The sequence below is a fragment of the Mixophyes fleayi genome, chromosome 3 (assembly GCF_038048845.1).
Source record: "Mixophyes fleayi isolate aMixFle1 chromosome 3, aMixFle1.hap1, whole genome shotgun sequence".
In the NCBI taxonomy this organism is placed as follows: domain Eukaryota; kingdom Metazoa; phylum Chordata; class Amphibia; order Anura; family Limnodynastidae; genus Mixophyes; species Mixophyes fleayi.
The window spans coordinates 259,133,500-259,151,765 of NC_134404.1; the positions used below are offsets into that span (position 1 = coordinate 259,133,500).

The 18,266-nt window shown below is 37.6% G+C and overlaps 1 pseudogene; it reads right to left on the reverse strand.

Annotated features, from left to right (window-relative positions):
- Positions 1-18,266, reverse strand: part of LOC142143238 (centrosomal protein of 170 kDa-like) — a 59,054-nt pseudogene that overhangs the window by 1,128 nt on the left and 39,660 nt on the right.

Here is an 18,266-nt window from a genome sequence, read left to right on the forward strand (position 1 = left end):
TGAAAAGACATGACTCTTATAGCATAAACTAAGCATTGTGACAATTATGTTCATGCAGAGAGAAGCACAAACTATTACTAGAATTAAAAGTGACAATAAAAAGGTTCATATGATGAAAAATTGGCGTAAAAAAAAAAAAGATGTATGGTAACATATGCTAGGAGTCTTCCAAACAAAATATGTGAACAAGAATGAATGACGTTGAAAGAAAATTATGATTCTGCAAGCATAACTGAGACTTGGATGGATAAAAATAAATGAAACTGGGAGAATAATGGAAGGATAGGAAAGTTATGATATTAATATAGAAAACCTGTGAAGCACCGATTGGTGTTTGCTATAAGATACTTAGCATAAATGACTGTACTGAAAATCAATTATTATTTACACATTGAAAGGGTAGCAAATAAAAATATGGTCCTTTTCATAGGTAATCTTAACTGTTCAGTTATAAATAGGCACAATGAAACTAGTGGTTCTGACAAAGAAATATGTTTTTTATTAATTTTAATAGACAACTAACTTTTGCAAATAGAAGAAGAATCAACTAGAGGGGTAGCGTACCTGGACTAGGTATTACCTAATAGAACTAATAGTATATGCAATGTCAAGTGAGGAGACACTTAGGCAATAGTGATAAAAACATGGTAACTTTTGCTTTGGGTTTCAATAAAACATATTGTAAGGGACCTAGAAATACTATGAATTTTAAAAGCAACATTTAATCTGTGCTTTTGGAGGCTTCAGGGAACAGCCAATCAGGAGAACACTGCAATCTGTATTTTATGTTAACATAGTGATTCCCACATTACATTTTAACTTTTGGAAGTGATTATTCTTTCAGATACACATAAAGTAAATTAATTGCTTCTCTGTGAGGCCCTGTGATATCTTATGACACAGCTTCCTGCTTAAGCTGGGTACACACTACAGAATTTTCCACCAACTTTTTATGCCGATCGATTTTACATGCGATCGATGTTCCGATCGCTCGGTCCTTGGACTGCATACACACTAGCCTTGTTTAGGACGATAAAGGGAAGAGCGGACGTCCCTTTAGCAACTTTTTTCAGCCATGTTGTTGTGAGCAATGACTGTAATTTCGTTGTCACTGTTGTGGATCGGTCGGAAGTTTATACACACTACACAATGGAAATGAGATTGGAACGAAAATATTAAACAGTACGACCAACCAAATGAGGCGACAATTGTCCATTTGGGCAGACTTTCGACCATTGTGTCACTTCACACACTGACCCGACTTTTGAACGAGCGGTCGTATGTCGGGTGATTTAGCCGATTATTGGACGAAAACCGTGTAGTGTGTACCCAGCTTTAGTAATGTCCTGTGACACTGCTCTGTGGTGCCATAATAAGGAGCCTATTGTGTATGTTTCGATCTACTCAACAGACTGAATTAGTGACTGTAAAGAAAGCAGCAATTAACCAGATTAACCAGAACATGGAATTTTGGTATATCTAGTCTGAGGAGCTTTAAAATAAATGCATATACTTGGGAGATTACATCAATGTTTTCCTTCTAAAAATTTTTATTTTTATGAACAGTTTACAAGAAAATTGTGTTTGAGTTGTGTGCATATCATGTATGTTGTGTAAACTAAAATAGAAGGGTAGTGACAATGGAATGATGGGATATGTTTAGGATTTTTCATGCAATAAAAGAAATAAAACATATCAATGATTACATAATAAATGGCATTTATAGATTTAGATCAATAATATGTAAACCTAAATACCTTGTAATTGTTTCTCAATTCGTTTCAGCTCTTGCAATATTGATAATATTTCCTGGAAAGAAAAACAAGTTTACTACATTTGTAAAAAATCAAATTAATGAAGTCTTTATGAAGTGTTGTTATACACTCCAAAGTACTTCAGGGGTAATCCTCAAGATAGGCAGTAAAGGTATGAATTGCATAGCTAAGACACCCTCTTTTACCATGTAAACACAGCAAAATGCTCACCGGAAAAGAGCCAATGGAAGCTCTATTGTAATAATATTATTCATATCATAAAACGATGAAGAAAGTTTTAGTGTTATCTTTGCTTTTAATGAACCTCAGCCTGCACCTTTTTCCTTTTCTGGAAGCTGTATTTTTCTTATCTGATGGTTTATTTGCTTTATCATCTAGCCTAGTGTTCATATTGTGGTTTACAAGTCTTGTAATGTATATTTTGTTTTAAGTAGCTCATCATAGATTATTCTGTATATGATAATCATATTTATTTACTATAGAAAAGAAAAAATATTTTCGCATATTTTTCCCCCAATTATAACATACTGCACTCAATAATTGCAAATTAAAAACAAAGAAATTGGTTTTATTTCTGAGCACAACTGATTAATCCTTCTCTTATTCAAAAGTGATTAGGCAGGGTCTTTCACACCCATGGGCATTCATCATTACCATTCTCTACCTGCTGGTCCCAAGACGGAGAGTGACACTCTGCAGCCAAATATTGGCCAGTAAGTCTCAGTATAAGATATGTAACTAATGCAGTGGACAACCCATTAACAGTAAGCCTACCACCATATTATATTTTCAGAATCAATAGTGGGTGTGAAAACCTACCAGTTAGCTGAAATTGCTTTATGGCTATAGCACAAACTGATGCAATTGAAAACCTATATATTAAGTTGTAATGTGAAGCAATGATCTCACTGGCAACCAGTCTAATAAATAGGAATTGATTGATTTAAAACGGTTTGTACCATTTGATATGGATTCGATTGCTTAGTAGGTCCCATCAGTCAAATACATGGGAAATTGAAGGAAATGTTACTTTCATCGCCTGATGTCAGTCATTATACACAGAGCACAAAGTCAGTGCAATGTACAGCTCAATGCAAAACCTTTGTGACAAAATCACATAAATTGACATTTCTTTGACTAAGCAAAGCCTTTCTCAAGACAAGTACATATACCATCTCTACATGTCTATGGATGTTAAATGAGCTTTCTTTCATGGAGATGGGGAGTGCCTAGGGTGGTGGAGCTTTCCTAAAATAAAGTTTGTGCAAGTGGAAAATGTCCTTCTTTCTCTAGATAATTATAAAAAGTAAATCTGTTGGGGCTTCGAAAAACTGGATTCCATGTTGCAGGTTCTTTGCTTTGCAAGACTGCCACGGAGACAGTAATTGGTAAATATAGGTAAAGTCCAAGGTGCAAAATATAATTGCAGTGTTAGTGTAAAAGAAAATACATTTAATGATAAATTCTTTCAGAAATTGCTTCTGGCCAGAAACACAGTAAAACAGACAACATCAACAGGTGTTAAAAACACAATAATAATAATAAAAATAATAATAACAATAATAATATGCAGATATTGGTGAGGTCAAAATCTTTACAAATAGGTGGTATGTTTCCCTATATTCCTCTGTATAATCCAAGTATTATTATTGATGAACACAGTCTGGTAGTAATATGATGCAGTGATCTCCTCAGCTCCTATTTCCTGGGTGCTCCACCGGGCTGTTTTTACTTGTCACCCAGCTCTTGGAGCCCAACAGAGTCCTATTATAATAGAATAAACATTTGAATCTCCTATTATAACAGACACTATGGGCCTGATTCATTAAGGAAAGTACTCTTTTTTTTTTTTACTTAAATTTTCTCCTGGACAAAACCATGTTACAATGCAAGGGGTGCATATTAGTTTATTATTTTACACATAAGGAAAATACTGGCTTTTTTTTCTAGATCAATTTAAAATTTCAGTGTACAAATAAGCTATCAATTATTAGCATGCTACATGAAAAACAGACAGTATTTTCCTTATGTGCAAAATAATAGACTCATTGCACCCCTTGCATTGCAACAGGGTTTTGCATAGAACACTTAAGTAAGAAAACTTACTAAATTTTTTGCTTAACTTTCCTAAATGAATCAGGCTCTATGTGAGCACTACAGTCAGCTGTGTGTGTGTTAGACCACTGACCATCAGTCTGACTAGTCCTGGCAGGTGTGGGCAATAACTTCCAACATTTCTCATTATTATTGCATAGTATTACACTGCCCCCACCTAGCTACTTCTTAATGCCACCCGGCTAGCAAAATTTTCTGGGGAGAACACTGTGAAGATAACTATATGGGAAAAGTTAGGACTTTATAGGAAGGTTGTGAATTTCTGTCAGAGTCACTGTAACTCTCTGTGTACTCCAACGTGCACCCAAATCTTTGAGAGCAGTTTTTAGGTAGATGGTGGTATTCAGAAGTTCTTTCTTCAAGAAAAGAGTGTCTTCTAGGGTGTGGATGCATGGATTAAACATAAGAATAAGCAATAAAATAATGAACACGAGTAAATGCAAATTTCTTGCATTAGGTAGAAAAAAACAAAAAAGTGTTATTTGTAATTATAATGAAAGAAAAATTGTCACATACCACACATGAAGTTTTAAAAATAGGAATTTCACTCTCTGATCTTAGTTTCTTCTCAATCTCATCCCAATTGCGTTCTTTGTCTTTAAATAATATTCTGAAATATAAATATAAAAACACATATATGCAAAGCTTAAGCACATTTTAAACAGACAAACACAGGTTTGGAAAACAGCCAATGAAATGTATATAAAAGCCTTTTATAAAACAAGATGGGAAAAAAAAGATATTTAAAATAAAGTGTGATTTTATTAATACATTTGTTCTAAGACTTTCAGCGATACATATAGCTTTTCATAGTCCTTTTGGAAAAAAATGCATGACATTTTCTTTACCTTTAATTCTGTAATGGAAAAGTAGTTATATATACAGCAATTTATATTACATAAACATGACATGCTTTGGTGCTATAATAAATGTACTATAATATGTGCAAACAATCTGCTAACTACAGTTATCTATGAAAATACTATATATTGCTATATTACCTTGCTGGGCAGCCCTGAGCTCTTTTTATCCCACACAGTATAGGGAGAGAAACTGAGAATTACATCCAGCATACAGAACATGAAAACTGTGTAGTATACACATAAAACAAAAAGGCCCTGTCCCATCGGATGCTTGGAAACTTTATACATATAGCTTAAATACTCATTAGAGTAATTACTATAATCATACAATGACACCAAGTTGGGAAAGTCACATCTTTGCGTAACAAAACATATATTCAGCTGAAATTGTGCCAACACATAATTTATCTATGTGGAACAAAAATGCAGAAGGGAAAACTTACAATATTCATTGTATGCATCCATAAATGTAAAATCAGTGTATTTCTTTTTACTTACATGTAAAAGTGAATTAGGGAGAGTCTTGGGTGTAGAACACTGAAAGCAGCTGAAGGGAAGAGTTACCATGTACTGAGATATGGGTGAGGTAACCTTAGGTAAACGTATCCTCGGCTGCAAGATGCTATATGTGTGATTGTAACAACCAGTTTTCTCACCACACTGCTTATCTTTGCCACTATTTAAGCAATTATGGTAAACTCTACAGAACTGTCATAGAGCTCATACTGGAGTGCATCAGCACCAAATTACAGCAATTAGCAGCATGTTCCATAATTAGTAAACCAAATGCCTATGGATGGTTGTCCCCCATTGATGACTAGATATCATTTTCACATTTTGACAATACAGCTGTTTCACATGGAATTACTTTCATTTAGTGGATTTTATAAATTTTTTTTGTTAACTTTTGATAGAATAATGTAATAAATACGTTTTTATGGAACAAATCTTTTTTTCTATTTTAATTGCTGCTATTTTTAATTGCTACTCCCAAATATTTAGCTAAAAATGTAATCAGCTATTCCTCCAGAATACACGGAAAGCAAATATGTGTATTTTATACAAGGACTGATACTATTATAGGAATTTAGTCCAAATATAATTTCAAATGGTGGATTGCTGATGGTGCAAAGAAGAGCTGTCTCTGGCAGGCAGTACTAGGCACAAACCATGCTTGTACAATGGGTAACGAAGGGTTCAAGGTAAACACTGATTTTTTATTATCAGGTGCCTGAAAAGCAAATGACATTTGGGGCATTGGGAATAGCACTGGAAGCAGAGCCTGGTTTTAGTGCTTGAAAGAAGAGAAACACAGGAAAAAGGGCTATTGTGGCAGGGCATTTGTATATATTTTGCCAGTCTTTCTTATCTTTTATGTAGTGGGATCAGCAAAAATCGGTGGAATGAATGCCTAATGTTAATAGGATGGCCTTTTCATTTGCATGCTAAGGGCTTTTACAAGTTAAAATAAATAATCACAAACATTTACGTTTGAATTGAGTTAATGTATCTCTCATGCTTTTCCTCATTTAAAAGCTTAAATAAACCTTAAAGTTTAAGGGTTTCTTCATTGCAATTTAGAAAATGAAAAGATGAATATAAAATGTCAGTATTATTCAGTCTTACAATAAAATGGATTGACTTGTCTGGCAATAAATGTTATGACAAGTAATCAGTTTACATTAATACTAAACCAGTACATGTTACTCAAAAGGGAAGTATAACACCTATATCTATCAAGGAGCATAGACGCTTCATTTGTGTTGGACTGTGGAAGAAACTGGAGCCCTACAAGAACATAAAAACTCCACAGAGATAGGGGCTGGCGCTGTGAGGCAACAATGTAAACCACCGCCCACTAAATCACTGAGAATGAGAGCCATACCTGGAGATTATAAAGTGCAGGCCTCCCATATTATGGTATTTATTCCAACAATAGAACAGTTCAGATGTAGTATTTGTAGAATTTTGACAGTAATTATTTCTACAGTAAGTACATAACTATATGTGCACAAAAATCTCATACCTTATTTTATTTGCAGTTTTGTCGATGGTTTGTCTAATTTTCTGAGAAAATTGAAACACTGGAGAAAGCAGTAAACTATCCCCCATTACCTATGTAAAAAAAAAAAAAGGGTTAGCATTCAAAATTACAATTTGGAAAAAATATTTCATTTTGTACTTATTAAAAATTGGCATGGAATTACATTCAACTATTAGTTCTTCTATATTTCTTTGCCTTTAAAATGAATGTTATCTGGAAGTACTGTACTACTTTTGCCCTTGGTTGGTTAATGCTAGTTTATAATAACCATCATGATATTCATGCTGTTATCATTATTATTAACATAGAAACATATAATTTTACGGCAAATAAGAACCACTTGGCCCATCTACTCTGACCATTTGTTTTTTTAATAACCTATGGTAACCTCAAACTCTATCTGGTCCTTTAATCTTTTGTAAGGGTATCCTTATGTCTATCCCAAACATCTTTATATTGCTCTACTGTATTAGCCTCTACCACCTCTGATGGGAGGCTATTCCACTTATCCACTACTCTTTCTGTGAAGTAGTTTTTTTCTAAAATTTTCTCTGAACCTACTTCCCCCCAGTGTCAGTACATGTCCTTGTGTTCTAATATTTCTCTTCCTTTGAAGAATGTTTCCCTACTGTATCTTGTTAAACCCCTTAATATATTTGAAAGCTTCTATCATGTCCCCCTTTTCCCTTCTCTGCTTCAAACAATACATATTAAGTTCTTTTAGTCTTTCCAGGTAAGTTTTGTGCTGTAGGCCATGCACCAGTTTTCTGGAAATAAATAAAGGGCGCAACTCTAATCTCATGAATGATTGTATATAATAAATGTGATATGAAAAAATGAGTGAGGACACATATAATGCTTATAGCTCTTTTTGCAAAACTGCATTACTGGAACCAACTTATAAAACAATTTCAGAAAAAATGGGGCTTTTTTACCCTACATGTCCCTACTGAGATGTTTGATTGTTGACCAGATAAGAACGCCAATGCATACAGTATTTTCCGGCTTGTAGCTGTTTTCAGTATTGGCGCGTATGAATGCGGGAAGTGGAACACAGTGGAATGCACGGCTACGGTGGCTGTAAGGATTAAGGACCAACGCGTTTCATCCGGCTAGCGGACTTTATCAAGGATGCATATCCACTATTTTGGGACTGATTTATACTGTTTTCAGTTCTCATTGGATAAAAATTCTTTATTTCAATTAGGATTTTAAAACATATAAAAAGGTGTTAAAAACGTATAAAAGGTATATGATTAAAAACAGGATTTATGCGTCCTGATTCATAATAAATGAAATAGTACTAAAAAGGAGTAGTACTAAAAAGGATATATAAAAAATATATGTTTAATTTTTTATTTGAAAAAGGTATATTTATAACTTCAAGAAAAAATCCAAGTCAAAATCACTGTTGAGACCGTGGGGTATCAGTGTTTTCATCTGGTATATCCACTTTGTTTCAATACGTGATATATTTGCTGCAAAATCTCCTCCTCACCAGCATTTCTCTATGTGTTGGATCCCTAAAAATGTAATTTATTCACATTACACACCTGATTATTAATGAAGTGACTGGAAACACTATGTGTTTTCAAACCTTTTCTAATGTTGTTCAGCAACTCTGGTTTTTAAGACACGTTTGGTTCTTCCAATATATTGGAGGCCACACATGCACTCCAACATATATATAACCCCCAGTATTGCAACTGATGTTGTGTTGAATCTCAAATTGATTTCCAGTGGTATTTGATTTAAATGCATTAATTGGTTTGGTTGTATTCAAATTATTGTTCTTACAACCTTTGCAATTCAGGCAATAGTGGAATCCTTTGGTATAAGTAGTTTTGTTTTTTTATGGGCGATATATAGCTTTTTGTGAGGATATTACGTATGTTTCTAGCTTTTTTGTAAATTATCTTCGGTTTTCTTGGGAGAAATTTGTTTACCTCATTGTGTATTGTGTAATAAAGGCAATTTCTGTTATTTCTTGTGGGTTCTTCTTTTTATATTGTAACAATTTTTTTCTGTCAAAGGACCTTACTCTTTATAATGCAGAATTCACTTCTTTCTCGTTATAATTTCTTTCAAGAAATTGTTGTTTAAGTTCATTTCGTTGTATGTTGAAGATTTATTTATTAGTACAATTTCTTTTTAATCTTCTAAATTGTCCAATATTTTTTATCCCGCTTCTATGATGATTGCTTGTTGCTGGTATAAAATTGTTGGTATGTACTTTCTTAGTGTATGTTTTTGCTTTTATGTTAATATCTTCAATTAAGGTTGATATCTAAAAAATGTACTTGAGTAGAGCTGGTTTCTGCAGTGAACTCTAGGTTTAGAGTATTTTGGTTTATATAGCTCAAAATAATGTTGTAATTCTTCATTTTCCCCGTCCCAAATGAACAGGACGTCATCTATATACTTCCTCCAAAAATGTAATTTATCTTTAAATGGATTATTTGTCCAGATATGTTCATTTTCAGACTTTGATACAAAGAGATTTGCATAGCTGGGAGCTAAACGCGCCCCCATCGCTTTTCCTGTGATTTCATTGTAGTATTCTTCCCCAAACCAAAAATAATTGTGTTGTAGGATAAATTCTATCCCGCATGATGAAATTTATTTGTTCATTTTTCAAATTTGTATCAGTACATAAATAATGATACGTATGTGCGCATCCATCTGCGTGTCTGATGCACATGTAAAGTGATTTGACATCGTAGGTTCCTAATATGAACGTATCTTACCGTTTTATTTCATCCAGGATATTTAGTACTGATGTTGTGTCTTTAAGGTGACTTTTTTGTTTACAGACCAGTCCCTGTAGGAAAAAGTCTATATATCCTGAAAGATTAGAAGTAATAGAATTGATTCCTGAGACGATCAGGCGTCCTGCAGGGTTATTAACCTCTTTATGGATCTTTGGCACATGGTAGAATACAGGTATTCTCCATGTATAAATGTTCAAATTCTTTTTTGTTGATAATTCCCATATGTAGCCCTTCTTCTAATAGATCCAATAGCTCACTTTAAAATTTCGCGGGTATTGTTCCAATTTTTGGTATGTTGAATTGTCTGCTAATAAACAGTTCGACTCTTTGATATATCCGGAATGGTCCATAATGACGATTCCTCCACCTTTATCAGCTGGTTTGATTATAATGTTTTTATTGTTTTTCAAAGCTTTGTTTTTCTTTTCTGAGATGTTTCTTCTGACCTTCGTTTTTTCTGAAAGATTTTTAATATCTTGTTCTACTAATGTCTGGAAAGTCTCTACTATTGGGCCTTTACAGAAGCTGGGATAGAAATTACTCTGTGGACGTAAGTTTGAATGTATATATCCCTCAGTGCAATTATTTCCATGATTGATCAGATTCCTTAAAAAGTATTCTTCATAAAAATTTTCCTAATGAAGTGATGTAGATCAATATAGACACTAAACTTGTCTGGTTTTGAATGAGGTGCAAACTTCATACCCTTTTTTAAGATATTCATTTGATCTGGGGTCAGAGTGGTGGTACTAACATTGAAAATCCCTGGTTCCTCTCCTTGAGACTTTAGGCATCTTATTCTTTTTATCCGAGGGGTTGTTTTTCTTATTCTTATTGATTGTGATGGGGGTTCCTCTGGTCTGAATAGAAATTCTAAAAAATCTTCTGAATCTTCAGAGAGTATTCTTTTTCTATTCTCGTTAGATGAATGACTAGTGGTTTGTTGTGGTATTGTGTTATTGATCTTTTTCATCAAAGCCTGTGATATAATTTCTGTCTCTTTTTTTGCAAATTGCTGTCCTTTCATGAATGATTTCTTAATGGTATAGTTTCTGTTATTTCTTGAATGTGTTCTGAAATGTTCAGTTTTATAGGGCTGATAAATTCTTTATTTTACTGGTCTTTTGGTGGATTCCCAAACAGAGGTTTTCTTTTAGGAACTTCCAATTTTTCATGATTTTGAACTTTGGAAAATCTGTCTTAACTTGTTTTTGTCTACTTTTCATGATGTCATATTTCTACTTGTCTTCTAGAACTCTGTAGAATTTTCTCCGTTTTCTTTCTGTGATTTCTTTTTCCAGTCTCGCTATTTTGTCATTAGTAAATGTAGATAACTGTTTATAATACTCCATGTTTTTTAAGGGCAAGAAGTCATTGTCTCCATGTTTATAAAAGGAGCAGCATTCTGATCTTGCGAGAGCGCCTCATTCCCTTTTTTATTCATGCACCATTTTAGTTGCCCTTCTTTGTACAGTCTCTAGTGTATTTATATCCTTCTGGACATGACCTTCAGAACTGAACACAGTACTCTAGATGAGGCCGTACCTATACAGTGGCATTATTACTTCTTTCTTTCTGCTACTGATTCCTCTCCGTATGCAACCAAGCATCTGCATTGCCTTCCTCATTGCTTTGTTACAATGCTTACCTACCTTTAAGTCACCTGAAATAGTGACTCCTAGATCTCTTTCCTCCTCAGTAGTTTTCATTATAGTGCCATTAATACTATATTAAGCCTTTGTGCTTTTGAGACTCAAGTGCATGATTTTGAATATTTTTGCATTAAACTGTAATTGCTACTCTCTTGACCATTCCTCTAGACCTAGATCATCAATCATTTGTTTTACCCCTCTTGGTGTGTCTACCCTGTTGCATATATTTGTGTCCTCTGCATAAAGTCATACTTTCCTTTCAATACCATTTCCAATGTCACCAATAGAGATATTAAAAAGCACTGGTCCAAGTATAGATCCTTGGGGTACTCCACTGGTAACCTTTATCTCCTGTGAATACACTCCACTTACTATAATGCTCTATTTTCTATCCAGTAACCAAGATCTTATACATTCAACCATTTTAGAATCCAATCACAAGCTTTCAAGTTTATTTAAGAGTCTGCGATGTGGGACAGTGTCAAAAGCTTTACTAAAATCTTGATATGCTACAACTGCGCCCCCCAGATCTATTACTAGTATTTAGTAATTAGTTATTGTAATATTTGGGCAAATGATTTAATTTTAATATGCCTTTACCATAGAATTGTGTGTGTATATCACTTACTATAGTTGTCATCCCCTCTGTCAGACTGTCTCTCAGTGGCCTCATTAACACTCTATTGAACCACCTATTGAGGCAGGTCTTTCTCAGAGTTGCCAGTCATGAATTGAGCACTGTTTAGTTTAGACTGCATAGGACTTGCTCACCTCACAAAGAACGTCCCTCTCTGCTACATTAAAGAGAGCCTCGCTCCAATCACCAGGTAGCTCTCTCGCTATTCAACTTACCCTGAATGTACTAGACATGGATTCACAGGCCTCCCTAATGTATATAATGATCCTACACCACTCTACTCTGTTCTCTACCAGCTCACCCTGTTTCAAACAAGAAAAGGTGGTGCCCATCCCTAATTAACGTCTTATATATATGAGTAGTAAGCTCACAGGGGAGAACTAAAACAGACACTCTGGGCTTACTGAGCAAAATCATTAAACAGGTGAGCAGCTTGGTAAACACCTGGAATTACATTAAATGGCACAAAGTATAAGAAAGTATAACTATGTTTGTTAGAACTCCACTAAATATCCAATCTTTATTTTTTAAGGCTATGTAAGACATCCGATTGCAGCCATACCTATGATTTATAAAGATTATCTCTGGTGAGCAGTTACCAAGATGTTTCTGTAATGTTCTTAGCAGCTATACTTAACGGGTACCAGATCAGCCATGCAAAATTGGACACATCACTGCAATTATTAGCATGCAGGCATGTACAGTTATTACAATAAAGACATTGAGCATGCATAGTTCGTATGTGCCAGTATTTACATGACTAATCTGGAAACTCTAATAAACCTGTAGATTCAAAAAGGACTTTGTTGCCTATCACAGCAAATCAGGTAAGTTCAGAAATTTACATTTAGGTTTGAATGCTGGTAGTTTGGAACTTACTTCATCTCTGCTCCAAGTCTTCCTTCGAGTGATAACTTGAGGTTCAGAACTTTCTTTAGGCTGAGGTTTTGAATCACCAGTTCGACAATTTGTCTCCGATTTGGACACAGTTGGAGGAATCTTTCTGAAGTTAAGGCTTTCATCAAAAACACGATCCACCAGCTGGCAGTCAACAAAAGAACATTCCATTTTTAGTAAAGGTATTTTTTCACTCATAAAGTGTCATACTTTTCAATTGGCCGCAAACTAACACGATGTGTCTCTGGAACAGTCGGGAGTTTCTACTAAAATCTCTGCTCATTTTCCCTCATGTCCCATAGAAATGTGAATGTAAAAGAGTGAAGAATCTGTACGGTATTAGTCCGCATCTCGCGACTAATTAAATGTCTCCTCTCACTCAACAGAAACAACTAGAGATTTCACAATTAATGTTTGTTATCTCTATCTATCTAATCAGTGATGACATTACATATGACATCTATTAAATCAGTAATACAAAACCCCCAGAACAATTTCAGCAATCAGCAAACATGGCTTATTCAACGAGAGGAGTGTTCCTTCCATGATCAGAGCATTTTTCCCTTTGAGGTATATTATGACTGCACATGGATGGAAAACATTTGTGAGCACATATCCTGAGGGTGGGAGTGAGGAAAGTGTCTGAAGTGAGGGGGGCTTTTTGTAGGGTTGGAGCCATATGCATGCTACTTATGCAGTTTTGCATGTCTGTACACTCATACAAAATGTGCAAGTGTCAAGGAGAATAGAGGACATCATTTTGAGGGGCAAGATGACCTGGAGGAGATGATGGAACATTTTAGATTCTCTTTTCACTTTACTTCAATTTAAATTTATTTCTAGCACTATTATTTTTATACTTTTTTTTTTGGGGGAGACGTCTGTACAGGAAACACCTAACCCATGCCCTTTCCCCTACATAACTGCAGCAGTAGGTCACTTGTAATAGTGATCAAATGGTTGCTGACATACCAACTGGCATTACTTTATGATTATGAGTGAATTATTAATACAGAGATGCAGCCAATCCAGCTCTTACCTGCCCTGACTGCGCCCCAGGCCTGACACTGTTTTCACATTTGGACACATAGGGGTTCATTGTCAGGCGCCGTCTGTGCACCTCCGCTGGGTGCTGGAGACGGACGCCCTCTGGCCGCAACTCACGTCCTGTTGCTAGGCAACGGGACGCGATCACATGATTTTGTTGCTAAGCAACACAGACGTTACCCGGCGATCAGCTGAGACTGATCGCCGTAAATCCTTCTTCCTATGATTTCCTTTTGGCCTCTATTTAAACTCTACTCTGGCACCATTAGGGTGCCAGAGCATTGGTTCCACCCTGCTCCAGCATTATCATTGTTCCAGATTGTCTACTGTGTACCTATTCCTTGGCTTGTCTGACTACTCTCCTGGATCTCCCCTTGTACTTCGCTGCCCGCACTTGTATTGACCCTTGGACAATTCCTGATTACTCTTTTGTCTTCCCTCCGTGATACTGCGCTTCTCTAGTTTCGACGTGGCCTGTCTGACTACTCTCCATTCATTGCACTGGTGACTACCTGGGAGAACCGCGACTTGCGCATCACACCCATACCTCCTTGTGGGGGTCCCTGGTGAACACCGGTGGTGCATTAGACTCAGCGCCTCTCAGCTTAGTAGCACCAATGCCAGTCAGTGATATTTCTAGTGAAAAGACGTGACAGAATACTCTGGCCATGAGCGGACCGGACGAACCTTCGGCCCGTGAATTATTATTACACTTGGGCCAAAGAGTGGTACGGCAAGAATCCAACCAGGCACAATTACTGCAATGCATTCAGGGAGTGGTCTCCCGCCTGGATTTTATTCAAGTCTCTCTACCTACTCTTTCCACGGTCGCCACAGCCTCCACTGCCTCAGCTCCTACCATCTCTTCTAGCATCGTAGCCACCAGAGGCCTCCGCATACCTCCTCCTGAGAAATACAATGGTGATCCTCTAAAATGTCATGGTTTCCTTAACCAGTGCGCCATTCAATTTGAGTTGGCTCCAGAGAACTTCTCGTCAGAAAGGGCAAAAGTGGCATATTTGATTTCTCTTCTCTCTGAGCAAGCATTGGCTTGGGCTTTTCCACTATGGGAATGGGATAACCCCATGCTTCAGAACTCCATGCTCTTCATTGAGAGGTTCCGTAAAGTATTTAACGAACCCGGAAGAGTTTCCTCAGCCGCCTCCGGTCTCCTAGGGCTACGCCAAGGTTCCCTCATGGCAGGACAATATGCAGTGAAATTTCAGACCTTTGCAGCTGATCTCCGATGGAACGATTAGGCTCTCATCGCGACCTTTTAGCAAGGACTCAATTATCGCATTAAAGATGACTTAGCCTCACGTGATCTTCCTCCTAGCCTGGATGACCTCATATCCCTCTGTATTAAGGTGGACATTCGTCACAGGGAACGAGCACATCAATAAGACCGAACTCGCTGGCCTTTTCCTCGGTTGGCACCTAACTTCATTTCTTCCACTCCATCCTCTGAGGAGCTTCCTTCCTGCTCATTGGCCTTGATATTAACCTATCGACCTCATTCCTGGAAAGAACATTCCTAGAGGTAGGGTTTATCCTCTATCCTTACCTGAGACACATGCCATGTCCGAATATGTTTCCGAAAATCTCAAGAGCAGATTCATCAGAAAGTCATCTTCCCCGGCAGGTGCAGGCTTCATTTTTGTTAAGAAAAAGGACGGTTCTCTCAGACATTGATTGCATTGATTACAGGAGACTAAACGCCATCACTGTTAAGAATCGTTATCCTCTTCCCCTGATTTCGGAACTCTTCGATCGCATTCGTGGGGCACAAGTATTTACCAAGTTGGATCACAGAGGTGCCTACATTCTGATTAGAATTCATAAGGGTGACGAGAGGAAGAGTACATTTAATACCAGAGACAGCCACTATGAATACCTGGTGATGCCTTTTGGGCTCTGTAACGCTCCAGCTGTTTTTCAGGAATTTGTTAACGAAATATTGAGGGATTTACTCTATCAGTCGGTGGTTATCTATTTAGATGACATTCTAATTTTTTCACAAGACCTGTCTACTCATCTTCTGCATGTCAAAGAGGTGCTTTCTCGTTTATGCTTTAATCAGCTATTCTGCAAATTAGAGAAGTGCCACTTCAATTGCTCCCAAGTACCCTTCTTGGGATATATGGAATCGGGTTCTGGCCTTCGGGTGGATCCCAGCAAATTGGAGGCTATTCGTAATTAGCCTCAGCCTTCCAGCCTCAAAGCTACCCAGTGTTTTATTGGCTTTACGAATTATTATCGCCAATTCATCAAGGGATTTTCCACACTAATCTCTCCCATTACTCTTCTTACCCGGAAGGGTGGTCAATCAAAATCCTGGTCCCCAGAGACAGTACAAGCATTTCTAGCCATTAAAGATGCCTGTACGCTTGCATCCGTCTTATCTCAACCCGACCAAAGTAAACCGTTCTTTTTGGAAGTCGACGCATCCTCTGTTGGGATTGGAGCGGTGCTGTCTCAGAGAACTTTTTGGAAAGGAAACCGCAAGGAAAGGGAAGACCTGCAGAATTCTTCTGCCAGTGAGGCCAACTATGGGATTGATGATAAAGATTTTCTCGCCATCAAGACCGCCTTAGAGGAATGGCGCTACCTGTTGAAAGAGGCACGCTTTCCCATCACAGTGTTTACTCATCATAAAAATCCCACCTATTTGCAGTCTGCACAATGCCTGAACCCCCGTCAGGCCCGCTGGTCACTATTCTTTAACAGAATCCAGCTGATATTAGCCTTCAGGCCCGGTACCAAGAATCATCGTGCTGACACACTGTCCAGATCATTTTAATCCTCTGATGCCTCGTCACTAATGGTTGCCAAACCCATCCTCAACCCTTCCACGATTCTAGCCTTGACCAATTCTTCTTTCTAGACTCCTCTTCCTGGTTGCTCTTTTGTGCAGGAACATCTCCGCATTAAACTCCTGAGATAGGCTCATAATGCCAGATTCGCTGGTCATGCTGGGGTTAAGAAGATGGTTGCCCTGCTATCTCGTCTATATTGGTGCCCCTCATTGCCCTCCGATGTCCAGAAATATATTCGTTCTTGTGAGGTCTGTGCCCGGCATAAAATTCCTAGGAGACCTCCTGCCAGTCTTCTCCATCCTCTTCTTATTCCAGACCTTCCATGGCTTAGTATTAGCATGGACTTTATCACAGACCTTCCTGCTAGTCAAGGTTTTAATACCATCTGGGTAGTGGTAGACCGCTTTTCGAAATTAGCCCACTTCATTCCTCTCAAAGGACTACCCTCCGTCTCCCAGTTTGCACTTCTGTTCATTCGAGAGATTTTTCGCCTCCATGGCTGCCCGAGGGACATCATTTCTGATCGCAGAGTCCAATTTGTCTCCCAATTCTGGAGGTCCTTCTGCAAACAACTTGGTATCAGTCTAAAATGCTCCTCCGAGTACCACTCGCAAACCAATGGGCAGACTGAACGCACCAACCAGGACTTTGAGGCATTCCTTAGATGCTACTGTTCAGATCACCAATCTTCTTGGAATTAACTTTTACCCTGGGCAGAGTTTACTCATAATAACCACCAGCATGAGCCTACGGGTAACTCTCCCTTCTTTACCATCTGCGGGAGACATCCTATTCTCCCCACCTTTTCTAATCTTGCTGATTCCTCGGAACCTGCCGCACAGAGTATTATTCGCAACTTTTCCAAATTTGGTCCCAAGTACGTTCCAGGTTACTACCGTCTTTGGATCGTTGCAAATGCTTTTTGGATCAGCATAGAAGGAATCTTCCAGTGCTTCGGGTAGGAGACAAAGTGTGGTTAGCTACCTGCAACCTTAGACTCAAGGTTCCCACTATGAAATTGGCTCCACGCTATATTGGTCCTTTTTCCATCTCTCATGTGATTAATCCAGTCACCTACAGACTTCATCTACCAGCTTCTCTTCGGATACATAACACATTCCATATTTCTCTGTTAAAACAACTCATTCTCAATGAATTTTCCAACAAATTTCCTCCACTGCCTCCTAAGACCATAAGGGGAGAAAAATTTCTAGTGGAACGCATCTTGGAATCTCTCATCTCTCGAGGGAAATGCCAATTTCTAATTCACTGGAAGGGTTACGGCCCTGAAGAAAGGTCCTGAGTCTTTGAAGAGGATATTCATGCCCCACGTTTCTTGGCAAAATTCTTGCACTATTCCTATGTTACCCACAAGAAAGAGGGGGAGGATACTGTCAGGGGCCGTCTCCGCACCTCCGCTGGGTGACGGAGACGGACGCCCTCTGGCCGCAACTCACGTCCCGTTGATAGGCAATGGGACGCGATCATATGATCGTGGCACTCGCGCATGCGCCACTTTTGTTACTAAGCAACACAGACGCTGAGAAATATCACCTTTAAATTTCAGTGTACAAATAAGCTAACAGTCAGTATTTAATTATGTTCAAAACAAAATACTAATTTGCACTCCTTGCATTGTAACATGATTT